Source organism: Macrobrachium nipponense, chromosome 29 (genome assembly GCF_015104395.2).
Source record: "Macrobrachium nipponense isolate FS-2020 chromosome 29, ASM1510439v2, whole genome shotgun sequence".
In the NCBI taxonomy this organism is placed as follows: domain Eukaryota; kingdom Metazoa; phylum Arthropoda; class Malacostraca; order Decapoda; family Palaemonidae; genus Macrobrachium; species Macrobrachium nipponense.
This window is the reverse complement of record NC_061092.1, coordinates 74919889-74942579: the sequence shown is the minus strand read 5'-3', so window position 1 is coordinate 74942579 and position 22691 is coordinate 74919889. Positions and strand designations below refer to the sequence as shown.

At 46.3% G+C, this 22691-nt stretch overlaps 1 protein-coding gene across 2 annotated transcripts in view; it reads right to left on the bottom strand.

Moving 5' to 3' along the window:
- LOC135206290 (zinc finger protein 501-like) overlaps positions 1–22691 on the bottom strand; it is a 116632-nt gene that overhangs the window by 29487 nt on the left and 64454 nt on the right. For both annotated transcript variants that reach the window (XM_064237712.1, XM_064237710.1), the window contains exon 2: positions 13747–13890. The gene's annotated coding sequence lies outside the window, so the exon portion shown is untranslated. The remainder of the gene's footprint in view (positions 1–13746; positions 13891–22691) is intronic.

Sequence of the window (22691 nt, the reverse complement as noted above, 5' to 3'; positions counted from 1 at the left end):
TGACCCTCACTTGACTCTGGTGGCTGGGTTACTTGATTTTACATTTCTACTTGAAATATGTTTGCTTGAGAAAGTTATCAAGTTCACAACAGTTACCATCCAGCACCTGCATGTTAACCACTTTGCCAACAACTAAATATGGACCCAGGGTACTGCAGTTGTTGTACACCATTTCAATTTCATGCAGGTAATGAGAAACGAACACTGATCTGCATTTCCAATACATTGCTTAGATAATGGAATCCAAAGAGAGGTTATGTTTAAAAGAAAGTGACTTTGCCACTGCTCTCATTTCATGAGCTTTCACTTTAAGTGAATTAAAATCTGACTCTTTAAACTGAGGCGTGACGGGTTCCTCACAAAGCACCAATTCTTCTCCATCCGTTGCAGACAAAATTTCAGTGCTCTCTCCAAACAAAGAGAACTTTCTTCGTCTTCTGGACCTATCAAGTCCATAAGGCTTAATGATGAAAGAACGAGGCCACAGCTTGGACGGGGTCTTGTTCTTTGCCAAAAATCGCAAGGTTAATGTGTATACAGCATTACCTTTGGCAAAACCGACTCTCATCCATCTAGTGGAGTTGACTCACCCTCTTCGCTGTGGCTAAGGCTACCAAGAACAAAATTTTCTGTCGTAAATCTCTCAAGGAGTTCAAATTGCGGTTCGGAGAGCCATTTGAGAACCACATCCAGGTTCCAGGACAAAGTCTTAGTGTCTTTAGGTTTATCAGTATCAAAGGATCTGCTAAGATCTGACAAGTCTTTATTGTTTGACAAATCCACACCTCTAGGTTTAAAGACTGAACATAACAGTGCTTTATACCCCTTGATAGTCACAGTAGACAGGTTCCTGGATGTCCTCAAGTACATTCTGCTATAGATGTCTTAGAAGGCGAGATGTTATGCTCCTTGCACCAGGATCGAAAGATTGCCCACTTCGCCTGGTATACTTCACTTGAGAACTTTCTTCTGCATTGAGCAATAGCTCTAGCAGCTCGGCTTGAAAAGCCTATTCGCTCATAAGAGTTGTTGGACGGTCTGTACGTGGTCAGGGCCAGACTGGACAGACTTTGATGGAACCATTTAAAGTGGGGCTGTCTGAGTAGACTAGTCTTCTGTAGTAACGTTCTCGGAAAGTCCACCAGGAGCTCATGTAGATCCAGAAACCAATCCTGTGCTGGCCAGAATGGGGCAGTGAGTGTCATGGAAATGTTCCAGTGAGACCTGAACTTGTTTATAACCTCTCTCACCATCTTAAATGGTGGAAAGGCATACAGGTCTTAGTCTGACCAATCTGTGAGCATCATGTCTGTCGCCCATGCTTGTGGGTCAGGAGCTGGCGAACAGTAAAGAGGGAGATGGTGGCTCTTTGAAATTGCAAATATGTCTAGAACCGGTCTGACCCATAGTCTCCACAAATCGAGGCACACTAATGGGTTCAACATCCATTCTGTGAGAAGAACCTGCTTCTTGCAGCTTAATTCATCTGCTAGGTTCTGATCTGCACATAACAGAAAGAAAAAGTGCATTTCTCCCTTTTTCTTGATGTAAGAGAGACCTCTTGTATTGTCCGAGTGAACAGTTACTATTTTGTTGCAGACCAAGTCTGAAATCTCCAACAGCCCCCAGTGGATAGCAGTCCTTTCTTTCAAATTGATATGCAACTCTCTCTGTGGAGCATCCCATATCCCCGAGACTTCCTTGTCTTCCAGGGGAGCTCCCCAACCCAGATCGTATGCGTCTAAATAGAATACTAGGTCAGGGCTCAGAAGGCAAAGGGACTTCCCTTCTAACAGCCTATCTTCTGATCTCCACCAACACATGTCCTCCTTTATTTTGGACGTCACCTGGAACATAAACGAGTCTGGAAATTTTTTCTGTTCCAGTTTATCTTTAGGAAGAACTGGAGGTTCCTCATGTGTAGTCTCCCCAAGGACACAAACTGTTCTATCGAGGATAGGGTGCCCCAGTAGGCTCATCCACTCTTTCGCTGAGCACTCTTGAAGGGCTAGAAAGTTGTCCACCTTCTGAATGGTTTGAGGAGTGAATCATTCTCTCCCCCTCGATCTGTGGAATGACCTAGAGCTCCCCCTGCCACAAAAGGGATGATTGCATGTGGAAGGAAAAGGGTATGAGCTAGGAGTGGTATCACATAAGCACTGGTTGAATGAGAGAGTCCTGTGTTGACTTCTTCTGAAAGTCAGAAGCAACTTGAATCACTGTATCCTCGGGAAAAAAGGTGTTTACTATTCAGAGGAGAGTAAAGAAGGGTAGACCTTTGTGTCTGAGACACTCCTCTGGTGGTGAAAGAACAACATAATTCTCTCTTTTTCAGAATGCTCCATCGCCTGTAACATAATTGAAAATTTTTGGTCTACCTGCACTTCAAGGCTGGCAACCGCATTGGGATTTGGTGTAACGGAGCCAGCGTTAGGATTAGGTTGAATAGATGAGGGAGAAGGTCGATCAGAAGGTATATTCGAGACATTTCCAGCAGGAATATCCTGACTAGCTACCTGCTTCTTACTGTTAGCACTAGAAGCTGCTTTTCTCTTTTTATCCCTCTCTTAAGTTATTTAAGTGACTGGTTAAAGTTTTCCAAACTTTATTATCCCACTGATCACATTCCCCACAAGTCAAATTAGGAGAGCAAGTTTGACCCCTACAGTCAAACTTGACCATTTTGACAATTAATTCCCATTCATAGCTAAATATTGCTGTAATAGCTGGCACTTCACCAAAAACCTCCAAGTCATCAATCAGAAGTAACCAAATTCCAAATAATTCCGCTGCTGCTGAACACCGTTGAGAATACCAAATAGAAGGAACAACTGATTTTCAATGCTGAGTTGGGGAAGGATCACCTAATCAAAACAATTGACCACTACCACGAATATCACAATTTTTTAAAGTAAATTGTATTTTTTCTAACTATACAACCCTGAGGTCCTTTACATAAGGAATTACTTTCAGCGTAGGCTGGGAATAGTTCATAGAAGATTAAGGCAGTAACTGCTTGTCCAATAGTTGGGAGTCCCGCCCAACAGGATGTAAACATTCCACTTTGCTTTAGGCCCAGGAACAGATTGAGGGGTGGCATGAGGTGGGCATAAATGTAAAGGACCTCAAGTTTGTATAGTTAGGAAAAATAAAGTTTTTATATTAAAACTAATATTGTAATACTTACCTGAACACCTGAATTAACCATGGTCACTGACCAGCCTGAACTACATCCCCATAAATTTTCCCACAAAGTAGGTTTTTAACTGCCAGCGTTACCACCACTGCAGGTAAAATTTGTCTATTGAGTTACCTGTGGTATCATTGGCAATGCTGCTGCAATTACCTACCGCCAGAGGCCTACCTCCTCAAAATGAAGAGGGAATCATTCAGGTGTTCAGGTAAGTATTGCAATATTAGTTTTATTATGAAAACTTCATATTGCAATACACTCCCAAGGATCTGGCTGTAAAATCCTGGAGAAGGGGGAGCAGGCTTTATTGCTCCCTCCTCCAGGAAGGATTGGATCTCCGCTGCTAACGTTATCCCTTTGATGGAAAATGGGGAATAACTGGGAAGGCAAACCGGGGAGGCGGACAGAGGAGGACGAGAATGAAACGGGACTCTGTACCCATTCCTCAAAACCTCCACCACACAACTCTCTGTGCCCCACTCCTTCCAGATGTTCCAAAAAGGAGCAAGACAACCTTCCTCCTACTGGTACAGGTGAAGGGAACATCTCCTATCCACGAAAACCCTTCTTGGACAAAGAAGGTTTCAAAGAAGAGGCAGAAGCTGAACCCTTAGTAGCAAAGCAAACCTTCTTAGGTGATCTTACAGGGGATTTGGAACTCTATCGCATAGCTGGAGATGACATCCTGGATCCTTTAGGGGATCTTGATCCCTGAGCCGCGACATGAATCATAGCTTGCTGCGACTCTGCCGAAGACAACAACGCAAAATTAACCATAGCAGAGACATCCTCCTCTCTATAAGGACTGTTGCAGAGTGCAAAAGGCACCCTCAACAGAACCCTCTTATGAATATCAGGATAGTGGAGAGACAGATGATTTAGAAAGAAGTCCCTCCTCTTCTTACCAAACAACTTTGTGCAACCAGCCAAAATATTAGCCTGGTATGCCAACCCCATCAAAACCAAGGTGATGAGGTGGTCAAACGATACAGGATCAGGAGAATATCCATCACGTTTTAAAAACCCCATCAACCCAGACAACATCCACATAGAGTGGGGCAAGGCCTCTGACTGGCTGCGAAAGGTGTCCTCCACAACACATGCCTCATGAGATGTGACCACTACCAACCTATTTGACAAAGGCATCCAAGAGAGAAGAGCCTCAACTGATTCATTGAGTGGAACTCTGACACCGGCAAAAGGGTTACCCGCTAACCCATACAACCCCTTCCAATTAGGAAGCAAGGTTGAATCCTGCTTACCCGACCCAATAAGAGACCTTAACCTACAGTCCGCCTCTCACAAAGCCTGCTCGACCCGGCCAAACCAGACCAGCATACTAGATGCTTGGGAGACTACTGGCTTAGTTGGGTACAGCATCTCAAACATTGCCTGATTCGGTTGCAAAGGTTCCTCCGGAGCCTTGGACTGTGGATAAAGAGAATGAATAAAATCTACTATCCCTTTGTATTCCCTTTCATTAGCCGGAGAAAACCCCACATCTGGTACTGGCTCCTCCTCTTCCATAGAACATTCTAATCAAGCTGGTCTGACCAAAGCAGAACAGGAAAAGAGACAGGCTGACCACCTGTAAAAGCCACTCAATGACCTGGGACCCACTACCCCTGGATGCGCTAACCCAACACCTGACACACCTAGTCTCATCACACCTGAGCCAACCTCAATCAGCTGCGCAAACCTCATACCAACTAAAGACGATGATGCAACAGACAAGCCAGCCGCATTTGACTGCGCAAACCCCAAACCACTCAGCATCGATGACATAACACCTGAGCTGACCATACCTGGGCGAACAACACCAACACCTAAGAGCGGAGAAGCTGCAACACCTGGTCCGCCTAACCCTGGCTGAACTGACAACCTACACAGATGGGAATCCAGAGGAGACGTCACACTAATTAATGGACGGGGAGTTATGTACTCCTCGATAACCTGGAACCAAATCAAAACTGACATTGCTCACCTTAGATAGAGGAACAGACAAACCTCCAGGGAAAGTTGAGAAAGAAGTCAAAGAAGGAGAGAAAAGGGAAGAAGCCACACTTGGAATAACCACCAGAGCACCTACTGCCGAAGTTGGACAGATGGAAAACATACCAACTGGAACTGTACTCAAAGGTGCCTCTACGGACATGTTACGCTCTGAGGAACCTCTCGGAATTGCCAAATGAAGATTACCATCTACTCTAGTGAAAGGAGAGACTGAAGATACAATCAGTAGTGATACCTTCGACGATGGTGCAAACGAATCGCCAACAACAGCATGAACCGCAGCAGAGACATTACATCTCAAACCCATCAAAGGACGAATATAAGGCTTTGTGGAAGGTTCTGCAATCGTTTGAGAAGCATGTAGACCAGAAGTCTGAGAACCTACCGGACCCGTGGAAGGTGCTAAGGGAGAAGGAGAGAAACAAGATGAGCTAGAGACGACTTTGAGATGACCTCCGAAAAATGAACCGATAAAGCTGATTGTGTAAAGACCTTAGAAGAAGGTCTAGAATGAAAAGTGGGAAGGGAAGGATCACAAGCAGCAGAAGAGACTAGTTTTTAGAGAAAGAAAATAAACAGACTCTGTTCCCCATTGATAGTCTTGACAAACCTCATTAGTAAACTCGGGAAAGTTCTTCAATACATGATCGTGAAAGTTGGAAAAACCGAAATGGAAACATTGTCTAACTAATAACCTATACCCCTGGAACTAACCTAAGAAATTTGTATTATAATCAGCCAAATTAATACCCTGTTCACCAGAATTACTGCCTCCGAAAGATAACCCAAACTTATCCACAGAGGGAAAAGGAACCTTCAAAGATGACGGAGTACTATCCAAAATCTCAGAACCCAACAAACCTGAAACCACATCCTCATGCCCACCTACAGACTTAGCAGCCTTCTGTCACAGCAGGATATAAAACCGCAGATGGATTCAACGATGAACAAGTCATACTTGAACACCAAACTTGAACCAGAAGAAACCTGCCCCTTCAACTTGTCTTCCTGAACACTACCTAATCTATTATCCCTACTTGTCTGTGTCTGAGCTAAATCTAACTCAGCCTCAGAACTTACAGCTTGAGGGGAAAGGGGGAATTCTGCTGCAAACACTGCCTGCTCCGTGCCAGGAGGGCCAGCAAATCCTACCTTCGAGGCTTGCAGAACTCCATGACCCCCGGCATCCATTTGGGCTAGTTTTGGAACAGGCGGGGGGGGGGGGGGGGGGGGGGGGGGGGGGGGGGGGGGGGGGGGGGGGGGGGGGTGGTTGAAAGAGAATGAATAGAATCACTAACACTATTATTTTCTTTACTTTCATGTACTTTATTCATCAGGTTAGAAAATAAAATCAACAAACTAGATGTTAACCTTTCCTCTAACTTTCTAAATAACTCTAATTCTAAGGCTTCTTTATCAACCAACTGTACCTCTACCGCTGATCCCGACCTACACTTACTCTTGGAGGCTAAGGATGTCCTGTGCTTAACGTAATCTTCCATTTGATCTACTGACGTATCCCTACATTCTTCACACCTTTGGCGGATGCTACACTGAACTTTCCTACATATAATGCAAAGAGAATGTTGGTCATGTTTGAGTGTATTCATCCTTTGTTTGTAGGATGTGCAAGACCGATGAGCACGACATCTCCAACAGTAGAATGCTTGGACGTCGCATTGCAGTAGTAGACAAAGCAGAAGTAGAAGTGTTGGCTGACAACGTTTCCTTGTGTAACTTATCCATCTCGAGTCCAATTACCGAACCAAGTCAAGCCAGGAAGGAAGTTCCAAATTCCAGATCATAAAAGTGAAAACCAGAAGAATAGACGTTCATAAAAAGGCCAAGGTCGTCATCTAGTATCCAGAAAGCAAATCTATTTTACAGGGGTAGGGATAAAGACCAAAAGTTCGCCTGATGCGGGACATGTCCTCACAGCACGGCGTACTAATAACAATTCGGGAAGTAGGCCTCTGGCAGCCAGTATTTGCAGCAGCGTTGCCAACGATACCACAGGTACCAAAGGTAACTCAGTAGACAGATTTTACATGCAGTGTTGGTAGTCCTGACAGTTTAAATACCCACTTTGTTGGAAAATTTATGGGGATGTAGATCGGGCTGGTCAGCTGCCAGGGCTAATTCAGGTGTTCAGGGTGTGTGTTGTAACATACAATTTACTTTCAAAAACTGATTTGTTCCTGAAAGTTATACAAACCCTCAGTCCTTCACATAAGGAAGACTCACTGATTGGAGGGAAGAAACTGATAGTCAGGTGAACAGACTGGTGTTCACCCAACCACGGTTCCCACCCTGGTCGTAAGAGTGAGGAGGGGAACCTAGCCTTTGTCCAATTGGTCGGGGTATAGGAACTTCATGACTAATGGCAAAACCTCTTATGAATAACCTCTTATGAATAGCAAGCAAAAACCATGAGTCGGAAGCTAAAAGACAAATACACAAGCATTGGGTTTATCTCATGCCAATGTCCTCTTTCCCCCTTGTTAGGGAAGGGATGGATACAAGCTTCTATATCCTAATGAAAGGGCATAGAATGGAGCACTGCAATATAGCTTACTTGCATCAACCGCCCATTCCGACATGTGCAAATGCGACTCGCTGCACACAGGGAGAGAAACGAATGAAAGGAGGAAGAGAAGCTAGTCACACTCTCATTCACACGGTTACACAAGGCGAGATACAACCTCATCCAGTCAGAGGAGCTGGGTAAGCTACACAACTTGTTGAGCAGCCACCACAGGTCCCAAGGAAAAAGTGTCCAAGGACCTATGGGCTATAACCCAAAGGTATAGAAGGAAGTGAAGGTGGTCTGGTTGGCCCAAACCCCTGCCTTCAATACCTGCAGAACCAACAGGTTCTTGCAGAACGCAAGGGTAGGACCAATACCTCTGACTTTATGGGCTCTCGGACAAAAGGTACCAGTGTCATCCCTTCCTTCAGAGGTGTACACTTTCCTGATCATCTCACGAAGCCAAAAGGAGATACTGTTCTTGGACACCTCTTTCTTGGTCACCCCAGTGCTAACAAAGAGGCATTAAAACTCAGGCTGGAGATGGGATTTCTCTTCAGATAGTGCTGTAGCACTTAACGGAACAAAGTAGCATCTCATCTGGTTCATTACCACAAAAGTCCACTAGGGAGGGGATTGTAAAGGACTCAAATCTAGTGTCAGGGACTGATGGATTCTGAGTCTTCGCTACAAAATCCTGGACGAAATTGAGCGTAACAGATCCCCATCCCCTTGAGTGTTTAACATAATAAGAGAGACCATGAAGTTCACCTACCTACTCTCTTCGCTGATGCCAGGGCCAGCAAAAAGATGGTCTTGAGGGTCAGATCCCTGTCTGATGACTCACAGAGGCTCGTAAGATTCATGCGTCAGACTCCTTAAGGAGAGAGCCATATTTCCCTCAGGAGGTCTGAGTTCCCTGGTTAGGCAAGACCTCTCAAAGCTCCTCATAAGGAGAGAGATCTCCATGGATGTGGAAATGTCCACTCCTCACAGTTTAAGGATTAGTGCCAAGGCAGATATATAGCCTTTAACTGCGGAGACAGAGAGGAGCTTCTCCCAGCGAAGAAAGATTAAGAGTGGAGAGATCCCGTCCATGACACCAACCACAGAAGACGGACCACTTTCTATGGTACAATGCTGCAGAGGACTGTCTGAGGTATCCTGCCATCTCTGTTGCTGCTCAGTGAGAAAAGTCTCTCGCTCGCAAGAGATGGTGGGTGACTGCCAGCCGTGAAGGCACAGGGACTGTACTGACAAGTGGTACTGCTCTCAATGTGTGGCTGACATAGAAGGTTCTGGCATGGGGGAATAATCTCTCGCAGTGCCTCAGGGAGAAGAGCCAACAGATTGGGATCCCAAACGGCAGGAGCCACCAGAATCAACCAAAGATTCTTGGTGATTAGCTGATCACTTTGCGAATCAGGCAGAAGGGGGAAAGGCGTAGACATCGAGATTGTCCCATGGATGTTGGAACGTGTCCTCTGCAGCTGCCCATGGGTCCAGCAGTACGGAAAAAAACCCAGAAGTTTTCTGTTGAGCCAGCTGACAAACAGGTCTACCACTGGACACCACCATAGGTCGAAGAACCTTTCCACCACATCTGAGTGGCGGGACCATTATCATGGTGGTGTTGCTCATCAAGACCATGAGTGTTTTATCACCCGATCCCGAAACTCTTGGAGGGCAAGAAAGGCCACCTTGAATTCCAGAATATTGATGTGAAGGTGCTTGCTGTGTCGGTCCTACACTCCTGCAGCCAGCAACTCCTCCAGGTATGCGCCCCAACCCTTGGTTGATGCATCTGAGAACAGAAGCATGTCAGGAGGGGGAGTGTGCAACCCCACTTCTATTAAGAGGTTCCTGTCATCTAGCCACCAAGCTAAATCCTTCCTCATTTCCAACATTAGATGGATGAGGAAGGATTGAGGATCCCAAGCCTGTACCAACACTCCTTTAGTCTCCACTGAAGAAACTGCAGGTGAAGATGCCCATGAGGGATTAACTTCTCTAGAGATGACAGGTGATCGATCATGACTTGCCTTAGCTGAGCTGGCTGTTCCTGCCGAGAGAGAAACAGTTGAGCTGCCTTCCTGAACTTGCTGATCATCGAGTTTGTGAGGAAGACTCGTGCTGCTGCCATATCAATCAGCATGCCCAGATACTTTATCCTTTGCTTGGGAATGAGATCTGACTTCTCAAAATTTATCACAATCCCGAGATCGTGACAAAAGTCGAGGAGCTGATCTCTGTCCTGTAGCAACTGCGAAAGTGAGCTCACTAGGACTAGCCAGTCATCAAGATACCTCAACAGATGTATCCTGACCGAATGGGTCCAAGTTGAAACCAAAGTGAACACTCATGATCTTAGGGGCGGTCAAGAGTCCGAAACAAAGTGCCCTGAATTGTAACACAGTACCCCCCGAGGGTAAAGCGAAGGTACTTCCTGGAGGACTGATGGATGGGTAGCTGGAAGTACACATCCTTCAGATCCACCAAAAGCATGAAAACTTTCTTCCTGGTCAAGGCGAGCACTGAACGTGCTATGTCCATCATGAACCGAGTCTGGTGAACGAGTCTTATTAAAGGAGAGAGATCTATCACCGGTCTCCAGGACCCAGTAGCCTTCTTTACCAGGAAGACTTGGCTGTAGAACCCTGGTGACAAAACTCATATGACTTCCACTGCTCTCTTTCTCAGCATTGCTTGCACTTCTTCTTTCAGTGCCAGATCCTTGGCAGAACCAGAGATGTAAGTCTGCAGACAGACCAGAGCTTCGGTGAGGGGTGGCTTCGACTCGAAGGGGAGATGTCCCTCCAAAAGGACATCTACTACCCAGGTCCCAGCTCCACAGAGCTGCCGTGTTGCCATGGCTTGCCAGGCATCCCCCCACCCCCATGGCAGCAGCTGAGGGGAACACTGTCCCTAGCGTTTCCCTCTCTTTCTCTTACCTCCCTTCCTCCTGGGGAAGGAGGACTGAAACAAATGTGGATGCGCCCCTTTTGAGGAGAAAGAAGAAGGCTGGGTCTTTCCTTGCACCCCCTTCAAAGGAGGAGTGTTCTTGGAGGCAGAGTAAGAGCTAGCTTGGCTCAAGGGCCTAGCCATAGTTGCTCAAGATGGCCCTGAAGTCTTTGCAACTGCCTGGTGGACAATTCAATTGTTGTTTTCAGCCCTTTGCGTCCACCATCTCTCTAGGGAAGAGAGGAGGAACCCGGGAACAATCCAGTCCTCAACACCAGTGCCGACTCTGGCCCTGCAGACCTGGTGACATGATTCAGGACAGCGTCCCTCCTCATAAGCACCAGGTTGGCCCACAGGTTTGTTGTCTGGTGGGCCAGGTAGGAAATAGCCCTACCTCCAGACTGCCAAAGCCTCCCAAAAAACCAAGTCTTCTCCAGGAACTATTGGTCCTGAGGAAGCAGCAACTTTGGATACTGTGAGGAACCACAGATCCAGCCAGGAGACTGCTTGGAAAGCTGCCACAGTGGTAGCTTCCAAGCCCGCTGCCTCTTGTTGCGTAAACCAAAGGTTCTCAGCTAGAGGATGCTGCAGTGGCAAACCAGGAGTAAGATGAACTAGCTCCGACTCCACCTGTTTAGTCGGCAAAGGGTTATCTGAGGGTGAAAAGAAACACCCCTCTCGAGGTAGAGGAAGGGGAAACAACTTTTCCCATCTATTGGCCATAAGCGAATTCTCTTGCCTTGCAACAAGACTGTTCACCTGGTCCAACACAACTTCATATGAGGAAACCCACCGAAGCCCTGGGTTCCTTCTTAGGACCCCAGAACGACTACAACTGTGAAGGGTGTTCAAAGGATGCTACTGTGGACCAATCCCCTAGGTCACTGTGCTGACAAATCAGTGTGATGACCTCTGCAAATATCATCTGAATCTTGGGAGTGACCACATCCTGAGGGGAAGGAGCATCAAGTCCTTCTAGGATGTGTCCTTTCCTCGACCCTCTTCCTTCAGAAGGAAGAGCCTCAACAGACCCCCATGACCTTTCCAATCCATTCGAGCATACAACCTCTTGGGTCCTAAGACCATGCCGGGAATGTAAACTCTCCTGGCCAAACCCTGGGGAGATCCACCCCCAGGGTTCCCCCAGGTCACCTTACCCCTCCCATTGTATCCCGAGGAAGTTGAAGGGACAGTTGGCAAAGATCGGACACTCCCGCTCGCCCTTCTAGCAGAACTAACAGAAAGAGCTGGTGGTGATCGATAACCAACACACGGTGGTGAGTGAATTGCAGAACTAGAAGAGCACTCTCATCGGTAGACTTGCGAGCACTCGAGGAAAATCGCAAACAAGAACTCAAGACAGTACTAGTCCTAAGACAAGGTGTAGAAGAAAGAGCCGAAGCTTGAACTCCTACTGTCCCCAACTTGCTCGCCGCCCCTGGGGGCGACAAGTCAGTTCCCATTCCCAAAGGAAGGCCTATCTGTCTCCCAAGAACAGTGAGATAGACCCTTCGAAGTCCCAGAATGAGACTTCTTAGGGGGAAGAGAGACAGCCTTCTTCCTCGGCAAGGGAGCCTCGGAAGATGAAGGGGAGGAGGCAGCAAAGGAAAATGACAAGGAAGACGACGACACCTTGTACTTCTTAAACTTCTTCATCAGCTTCCTAAGCACAGAAGTCAGATCCCCCATCTAAGGTGCCACTGGAGTGGCTGCCGAAGTAGCAGGCTCCAGAACAGCTGCAACAGAAGACGCTGACACCACAGCAGCTCTCGTACGATCAGGGACTGGTACAGCAGCAGGGGCAGTCTTGAAGGCTACAGGAGGGAGGTCCAAGGGGGATGTTACAACTGAGATGATGCTTGTAAGTTGCCAGAGAAGACAAGACCGCATAACCTGGAGGAGGAGGGGGCAGGAACAGTGCCAATCTCGAAGGATGTGGCACGGATGATACCACCAAAGGTGTTACAGTGGTCACATGTTGCATGTAGACAAGATGAGGTGCCACATACCCAGGTACAGATAAGGTCATTGTCGTCCCTGCAGCAGCACCATGAGTCACTGGGACAGACGAGAAATGATTAATCAGCACCCGGAATGAAGGAATACCAGGCAGACCCAACTTCAGTCAAGCCTACTGCAAGTTCCCAACTGTGGAGGCTGCCACATCTAAGGGAGCAAAAGTCAGGTTAGTAGAAGGAATCCCTACTTGCCTCGAGGGGGGATAGATCCCCCTGGAGCGAGCAAAGGCCTTTGAGTACAACTCCAAGTTGGAAGTTCTCCTCCCCTCTCTTCTACTCTTGATGAATCAACTGAAGAAATGGAGGGAGACACTCACCCACCCACCCATCCCTACAAGGACAACGAAGGATTGACCACCAACGGAGTCGTCAGAGGTGTATATTCCTCTGATGAAGCCTTGGAAGACTTCCCCCGAGATTGCTTCCTTCCCTCATGCCTTCCCCACTGCTCTGCCGACCAGGAGGCACAAGTATCACAGGTATTGTCTGTATTACATTCACACCATCGACACTTCATGCAAAAGGCATGAGGATCATTCTCCAATTTAGAGCGGAAGCTACCACACTTTCGCCCACCCTCCCCACCAGAACAAACGCACTGAGAAAATAGGGGGCGATTGGGCTTATGCGACTCCTGGTTTTACATGTTTTCACAAACAAAAAGAAACAAGACTAACAAATCACATAAAACAACAAGGAAAAATCTCACTAAAGAAAGAAAAATCTTCTAATGACGACAATGGGGGAGAGAGCGAAAGCATGTCTGTTCACCACGGCGGCCGAAAGCAAAGTGGAATGTTTACATCCAGTCAGGCGGGACTCCCGACTATCGGACAAGCAGTTACTGCCTAACTACCTTGTTAATCTTCTATGACCGATTTCCAGTCTACACTGAAAGTAATTCCTCCTTATATAAAGGACCGAGGGTTTGCATGTGTAGGAACAATGGAAAATTCTACCTGCTGACAGATAGAAACTATAGCTATGTAACTACTTGGAAAGTTTATACATAAAACAATCTTTGAAATACTTACATAAAAATAAAATGGACAGCGGTTCTAACACATTCCCAACATGACCAAGAAATACACTTCCTTCTTGATGATCAATTATTTCAGCTTTACTTTCCTAGGACCTCTGACCAAGTATACATCAGCATTTGGTGTGTCATGACTTATCTGCAAGATAAAGAAACTGGTAATTATAAATATACAGGAAATGTACTAGGCCTACATTAGTATACAGGCTTTAATGGTTTCCTCAGTAACAATCAATATAAAATGTCCTAAGGACTATGCAGGTAAACTGTATATCCCTAAGTCCCCAATTCAAGCCTTACTCAGGCTGTTGAAGTAAAATAATTGATATTTTTATACATTCAACTTCCCTGCCAGATATATACTTAGCTATAGACTCCGTCGTCCCCGACAGAATTTCAAATTTCGCGGCACACGCTACCGGTAGGTCAGGTGATCTACCGCCCTGCCCTGGGTGGCAGGACTAGGAACCATTCCCGTTTTCTATTCAGATTTCTTCTGTCGCCCGGACCATCAACATTGTTGTTGGTTCCTCTTGACTGGATTTTCTTTTTTCAACGGCAATTGATCTTCTTGACCGACTTTTGGTGACGTATCTGGATTGTTGGATTGGCATACGCTTTTGTGGACTGTTTTGTGGACTTGCTTTGGATTTTTCTTAAAAATGTCTGACGCTGGAATGGTTGTGAGACTTTGTGTGAATGTAGGCTGTAAGGTGAGGTTGCCGAAAGCTTCGGTAGACCCTCACACCGTATGCAAGGGTTTGGCAGGGAGTATGAATGGTTTCTTTCACTAATACCTTGCAAGGAATGTGAGAATTTTGGAGTGAGAGAATGGAAGAATCTAACTACTTATTTGAAGAAGTTAGAGAGAGAGAGAGTGAGGAAAGCTTCTTCTAGAAGTTTGAGTAGTTCTAAATCGAATGAACTAGTTCCTAGTTTGGGATCTTCCCTAATTGTAAGAATTGCTACTTCTCCTTCCTTTTCAGCCTCTTCACCTATCGCAGATCCTGTAGATTCGGCAAAAGAACTTGGGGATCTAAAAGCAGCCTTCAAGATCATGGAAAACAAAATGGCTGCTCTGCAAGGTAAGGCTAGTGATATTACAGTGGACAATGATGTGAGTGTCCCAGTGTAGTGGAGGGGCATCTGGTCGGCTCCACAACGCTCCCCAGGTCTAGACCTCTTCCAAGCTCACATGCCCAGAGGAGAATGAATGTCAAAAACAGTAAGGAGGTTGTGGAGAATCCCCACCGATCAGGTGTCCCTTGGGCAGTTTCTGTGACACCCCAGACTGCCAGGGATCGCTATTGCAAAAGCGTCCTGTGTGAGTGTTTTTCATCGTCGGGGTCTTCGTCTCCTAGACGTGATTGGAGGGATTCGGATCGCTCACGACCACTGAAGAGGAGTTGGAAAGCACCGACTATTGACTCGAGCCCGGAACGCTTCCCTGAGGAGTCTCCTTCGGAGGTTAAGAGGGCAAAAAGAGCCATATTGTCTCCCGTAGTTAGAAGGAGTCAGGAGGTGGAGCCCATGGACTCCTCCCCTCCTCCTTCTCCTCCTCCCGAAGAGGATAAAGAGGAGGTTACTAAAAGATTTCTAGTTTCCATGCAGGAACAGATATCGTCTTTGGTAGGAGTGCTTTCAAAGGAGCCTTCCCATCAAGAGGTCCTCCAGACGTGTGGAGGTACCTGCCGCCAGGATCGACGCTCCCTAATAGAAATGTAAGGCTCCTAGAACAAAGCAAGGGAGTCAACCAAACGTAAGGAGTCATCCAAGCGCAAGACTCTTATCAGTTGCGAGGAGCCGATCAGGCGTCTGGCGCCAGCCAGGAGTGAAGAGTCACCCAGGAGGCAGGAGCCAAGAGCCAGGAGCGAGGAGTCTCCCAGGAGGCAGGAGCCAAGAGCCAGGAGTGAGGAGTCACCCAAGGCAGGAGGGGGCAGGAGCCAGGAGGCAGGGGGCAGGAGTCAGGAGTCAAGGAGGCAGGAGTCAGGAGTCAGGAGGCAGGAGTCAGGGAGTCAGGAGGCAGGTTAGTCAAGAGTCAAGAGCCAGGAGGCAGGAGTCGGAATTCTTCCATAAGGCAAGATCCGAATAGACTCGTATCTGGAATCGATGACTCTTCTCCAGACAGAAGCACCTCTCCTTCGGATCGTAGAAGGTCTTGGAAAGACTCTTCCTCCAAACGAGAACTTTCTCCTTCTTCGGATCGGGGTTTGGATGAGTTGTCTGATGACGAGCTTCCTACAAATGAGGGACTCTCGAATTACAAGACTTTAGCCTCCTTATTACTGCAAGAGTTTGGAGACTCTCTTAGTCCAGCCGCTCCTCCTTCTCCTCGTTCTCTCTTTTCGAGTACGGCTACTGTGAAATCCTCGGCCTTCCTGAAAATGAAACCAGCAATTTCAATGAAAAACGCCCTCCAATCTTTGGATTCTTGGATGGGCACTAAGAAAGAGTTGGGAAAGACAGTATTCTGCATGCCTCCTTCCAAACTCCTTGGAAAGAGAGGTATTTGGTACAGGACAGGAGAGACTATGGGTCTTTCTCTTCCTGCATCGGCAGACGCTGACTTTGCTAATCTGGTTGATGCCTCCAGACGACACTCTTTGGTCTCGGTCAGATCTACATGGAGCATTTCAGAATTGAACCACTTTCTTAAAGGACTTTTCATCATTTTAGAAGTGTTCAATTTTCTGGATTGGCCTCTCGGAGTTCTGGCTAATAAGTCTAAGGACCCGGAATTTCTTAAAAACCCAGAAATTCTCCATAGCATCCTGTCTTGCATGGACAAGGCAGTACAAGACGGTTCGGGAGAAGTTGCTTCCCTATCTGGAGCTGGTCTTCTGAAAAAGAGATCAGTTTATGGATCCCTTTTCTCTAAAGCTGTTTCTCCTAGCCAGAGGACAGCGTTATTGTTCGCCCCTCTGTCAGACCATTTGTTTCCTTCTCAGCTGGTGAGAGATATATCTCGCTTGCTAACTGAGAAGGCGACACAAGACCTCCTTGTTCAGACTTCTAAGAAGCGTCACCCTGTAGTGTCGACGAGTAAGAAGGACTCTCGTCCTCCTCAGCAGCCCTTTCGTGGAGGTGCAACAGCTCGTCCCCCTTCCAGAAAGAAGAGCTCTGATAAGAGAGGAAGGTCTTCCTTCAGGCCATTCAAGAAAGGAAAGTGACTTGATGATCCTCCAAGCACCAGTAGGCGCCAGACTCCTGAACTTTGCAGGAGCCTGGGCAAAAAGGGGAGCCGACTCTTGGTCAGTTTCAGTCCTAAAGAAAGGATACATAATCCCCTTCAAGGACAGTCCTCCCCTAACCTCTACTCCTCGGGAACTGTCAGCGAGGTACAGAGACCCTGTAATGAGAAATACTCTCCTTCAAATGGTGGAGCAAATGTGGGAAAAGGAAAAGAGGCCATCGAACTTGTACAGGATCCACTCTCCCCGCCCCGGATTTTACAATCGCCTATTTCTAGTACCAAAGGCACTGGGGGGTGGAGACCAGTACTGGACGTAAGCGCTCTGAACCGCTTTGTTCAGAAAAAGAAGTTCCGTATGGAAACGTCCGCCTCAGTAATGTCAGCACTTCGTCCAGGAGATTGGATGGTCTCTCTGGACTTACAAGATGCATATTTCCACGTTCCCATTCACCACTCGTCAAAGAAATATCTTCGATTCATGATAGGAGGCAAGATTTTTCAGTTCAGGGCTCTGTGTTTCGGCCTGTCTACAGCTCCACAGGTCTTCACCAACCTGATGGCGAATGTAGCGAGATGGCTTCACCTAGAGGGAATAAACATCTCCCTCTACTTAGATGACTGGCTGATCAGGGCCAAGTCGGAGAATCAGTGCTTGGAGGACCTGGTTGATAACAAGAAATATGGTAGAATCTCTGGGATTACTTGTGAACCTCGAGAAGTCGCAACTGATCCCCAGCCAGAATCTTGGTCTATGGGCTGGGGATTCAGATGGATTCTCGGGGTTTTCGGGTATTTCCTTCGCAAGAGAGAATCACTCGAGGTTTGTCAAGAATCTCGAGCTTCTTAGAGAGAGAGAGCAGTTCAGCGAGGGATTATCTGAGCCTTTTAGGGACTCTGTCCTCGCTAGAAAAGTTCTCTCTGGGGAGGCTTCACTTTTCGCCCTCTTCAGTTTTTCCTGAAAGAGGTGTGGGTTAGTTTGGAAGACGGGACAACTCTCAGACACTTTCCCGATTCCATAAGAGATAAAAAATCACTTAAAGTGGTGGATCCTTCCTCTACAGAAGAACGAAGGCATGTCACTTGCCCTGCAGAACCCCAGCCAAGTGTTATTTTCCGACGCTTCGGAGTCGTGATGGGGAGCGACGCTAGGAGCAAGGGAGGTGTCAGGCACCTGGACAAAGGAACAGGTGTCCTGGCACATCAATTGCAAAGAGCTAGTAGCCATACACCATGGCCTTAAGATTCTTCGAGGAGGTAGTCAGAGGCGGGGTGATTCAGATAAACTCAGACAACACCACGGCTCTGGCTTACATACGCAAGCAAGGAGGGACTCATTCATTCTCCCTCTATCAACTAACAAAAGACCTATTAACCTGGACAGAGGAAAGAGGTATAAACTCCCTCCCACAAGATTTGTGCAAGGGGTAAGGAATGTGAGAGCAGACAGGCTAAGCAGGAGGAATCAGGTCCTTCCCACAGAGTGGACTCTACACACAGAAGTGTGCCGAAGTCTGTGGTCCCTGTGGGGGAGGCCTCACATATACCTGTTTGCTACGTTCCTCTCCAAAAGAGTAGAGATCTTTTGCTCTCTAGTGGAGGATCCAAGAGCCTTTGCAATAGACGTGTTTCTCCTGGATTGGTCGGGCCTAGACGCCTACGCCTTTCCCCCATTCAAGATCCTGGGGGAAGTACTCAGGAAATTCGTAGCTTCAAAGGGCACGAAGTTGACCCTCATAGCCCCATTTTGGCCAGCCCAAGAATGGTTCACGGAGGTACTGGAGTGGATAGTGGACTTCCCCAGATCTCTGCCAAGCAGAACAGATCTACTCAGACAACAACCCACTTTGAGAGGTTTCATCACAACCTCCCCGTCTCGCTCTGACTGCCTTTCGACTATCGAAAGACTTGTCAGAGCGAGGGGATTTTATTGCAAGGCTGCAGGCGCTATCGCTCGAGCCCGCAGATCTTCGACGAGAAGAGTTATACCAATCGAAGTGGGAAGTCTTAGGAGGTGGTGCGGTGTAAGAATAAGAAGCTGTCCTCCTCCAGTACCTCTATAGTTAACATTGCCGATTTCCTCCTTTTTCTGAGAGAGGAATCGCACCTTTCTGTGTTCTCTACAATCAAAGGATACAGAAGTATTGCTGTCTTCAGTATTCAGGAATCGAGGCTAGAGATTGCAGAGAACAAGGATCTACATGATTTGATTCGGTCCTTTGAAACTTCGAAATCAGCATCTCCTAGAACACCTAGTTGGAATCTGGACGTGGTCCTGAAATTCCTTGCCTCAGATAAATTCGAGCCTCTACATCTGGCTTCCTTCCGCGACGTCACTAGGAAATGTTTATTCCTGTTGTCTCTCGCGACGGCCAAGAGGACAAGCAAATTGCACGCTCTGGACTCCACAGTGGGATTCAAAGGAGATGCGGCTATCTGTTCGTTCCAGACATTGTTTCTGGCGAAAAACGAGAACCCATCAAAACCTTGGCCCAGAAGCTTTGAGGTAAAAGGCCTATCTAACCTCGTAGGCAGAGAGACAGAGAGGTCTCTGTCCAGTTAGAGCTCTTAAATTTTATTTAGAGAAAAGAAACAGATGAGGATGTCAACAAGGTCTTTGGTGTGCTGTGAAGAACCCCAAAAGACTCATGTCTAAAAACGCCTTGGCCTTCTTTGTGAGAAGCGTGATTTCTGATGCACACAAGAACTGCCCGGATGAATCCTTCGGTCTTCTAAAGGTTAAGACCCATGAGGTAAGGGCAGTAGCAACGTCCCTGGCGTTTCAAAAGAATATGTCTCTCAGGAATATCATTGAGGAACGGAAGGATACATATGAGATGCAATTCAGTGTTTGCGTCTCATTACCTGAAGGATGTGAAAGTGACCTATGAGAAATGCTTCTCTCTCGGTCCATTTGTATCAGCAGATACAGTTCTGGGTCTTGGAGCAAAGACTGATCCTTAAAATATTTTATCTTGAATGTACATAAACCCTCTTGTCAGATATGTGCTTGGTTTCCTATTAGCAAGCGTACTGATGTCGCACGGGCGACTGGTGTCATTGCTGGTAGGGGATCAGGGGTATGTATGGCTAGTAGGGGGGTACAATTTTTTTTTTTATGTTTTGTTATAAATGAATGTGTATTTATGTTTCGTGTTTTTGGTTGTTTGTAAGGAGTTCGGGGATAACTCCTTGCAATCTTAGAACTAACATGAATGTTAGGATCAGGTGATCGGGATCGGTGTTGTGCTCCTTGAACAAGGTGTATTGTCATGTTAGTGGAATAGCACCCAATGACAAAGGCATTTAGGCTCTGCCGAGTAAGTGGATAAGACCCCATTGGCAGACCCACAAGAACTCTTAGCCATAGATCAATATCTCGCTGAGGCTCTTGAGGCGAAGCAGACTCCTAGGCAGTAGCCACGAAGTCTTCAGCCTAATCAGGTAGGAACCAAGGTTTATTAATACCTACAACATGTGTTGTTTACCTGTATTTCAGTAGTTAGCTGTCTCTTGCCCACCACCAATAGGTGCTAATCAGCTAAGTATATATCTGGCAGGGAAGTTGAATGTATAAAAATGATATTGTCATGATACAATTAAGTTTTATACATACTTACCTGACAGATATATACGATTAATGGCCCACCCAGCCTCCCCGCAGGAGACAGGTGGAAGAGAAGAAATCTGATTAGAAAATGGGAATGGTTCCTAGTCCTGCCACCCAGGGCAGGGGGGTAGATCACCTGACCTACCGGTAGCGTGTGCCACGAAATTTGAATTTCTGTCGGGGACGACGGAGTCTATAGCTAAGTATGTATCTGTCAGGTAAGTATGTATAAAACTTTATTGTATCATGACAATATCATTTTATATGACACAGGTCTCCTTTAAACCTGTTTAATTCTCTTTCTATTTCAGACCATCTTCAAGGACAAATGAACAGTCCAACTGAACTGACTGTATCTCCTTCCTATAATGGATAAAAGTAGAGTACTGTAGTCAACAAGAAGTCTGTCATATGGAGAGCGAAAGAGAAACATTTCTCAAAGTCATTTGGTCAAAAAAATGAAAGAATGTGCTTTGATACCAGGGCTGCTGAAGGAATAGTATTTTTCCTTTCCCTTTCCATCCAACCTTTGGCTGAAACACTTACATTAGAGACAACAGACTTTAATCAACCCACTAGGGCTCCAAAAGGGAAATCAACCTGGAGAGAGATAAATGTTACAGAAAAATGTGGCGAATACATAAATATAATGGAATAGAAAATAAATCAATACACCTGAAATTCAGGACATGTCAGCAGCGAAGAAGAGTCTTGTAATTCCCCCAGCCTCAATATTAGCAATAAATGACTGACCAAGGGCTACATAAAATCTGTTGCCCCGAGTAACTTCACGAACTGTCAAAAACAAGGACTGAAGCATCTCCTCAAGGGCATTGTTAGAGCTTCCTCCTCAACATGTTCTCAAATTTACCCACATACAATGATGTGTGCAACTCTTCCACAAACATTGCCTTACCTAGGCTATATAGGGTAGCATAGCCTAGGATACAGTGGCAATCATATCCAATCTGGTGCTCCGTGAGGTGAGCAGGGGACCCTCTCCTCTGCAGACAAAGGTGATAATACTCAACATACGCCGACAAGGGTCACTGCCAGTTAGGATAGGTTGGGATGTCTCTCGTATGGCCTAGCCTAAGCAGCCTATGATGGAATTGGCACAATTTCTGTAATATTAAGAAAGGAATCTGATACCCTTGGGCCAATGATAACTATCTATTTACCTAAAATCACAATCTTTAAAAGTAAATTGTATTTTTCCTAGCTATACAAACCTAAGGTCTTTTACATTAGGAATTACTTTCAGCAAAGGTGGAAACAGCGAAACAGCCGTTAACCTCTTGAACAAGGTGGCTGGGCAGTAACTAGCATCTGGTAGGCAGGAATACCTGCCACCCCAGATGTAAACATTCCAGATTGCCTTTCAGCCCAGGTTTCAGATTAAGGGGTGACATGAGGGGGTATAAGAGTAATATAAAGGACTGCAGGTGTGAATAGTTAGGAAAAATGATATTCTTATGATACAATAAAGTTTTATACATACTTAAATGGCAGATATATTCATAGCTATTGACTCCGTCTTCCCGACAGAAATTCGAATTTCGCGGCACGTGCTACAGGTAGGTCAGGTGATCTACCTGCCTGCCGCTGGGTGGCAGGAATAGGAACCATTCCTGTTTTCTATCAGATTTTCTCTTCCACTTGTCTCCTGAGGGGAGGTTGGGTGGGCGATTAATTGTATATATCTGCCAGGTAAGTATGTGTAAAACTTTATTGTATCATAACAATATGATATTGTCATGATACAATAAAGTTTTATGCATACTTACCTGACAGATATATACTTAGCTATAGACTCCGTCGTCCCCGACAGAATTTCAAATTTCGCGGCACACGCTACCAGTAGGTCAGGTGATCTACCGCCCTGCCCTGGGTGGCAGGACTAGGAACCATTCCCGTTTTCTAATCAGAATTCTTCTCTTCCACCTGTCTCCTGCGGGGAGGCTGGGTGGGCCATTAATCGTATATATCTGTCAGGTAAGTATGTATAAAACTTTATTGTATCATGACAATATCATTTTTATACATTCAACTTCCCTGCCAGATATATACTTAGCTGATTAGCACCCATTGGTGGTGGGTAAGAGACAGCTAACTACTGAAATAGACAGGTAATCAACAT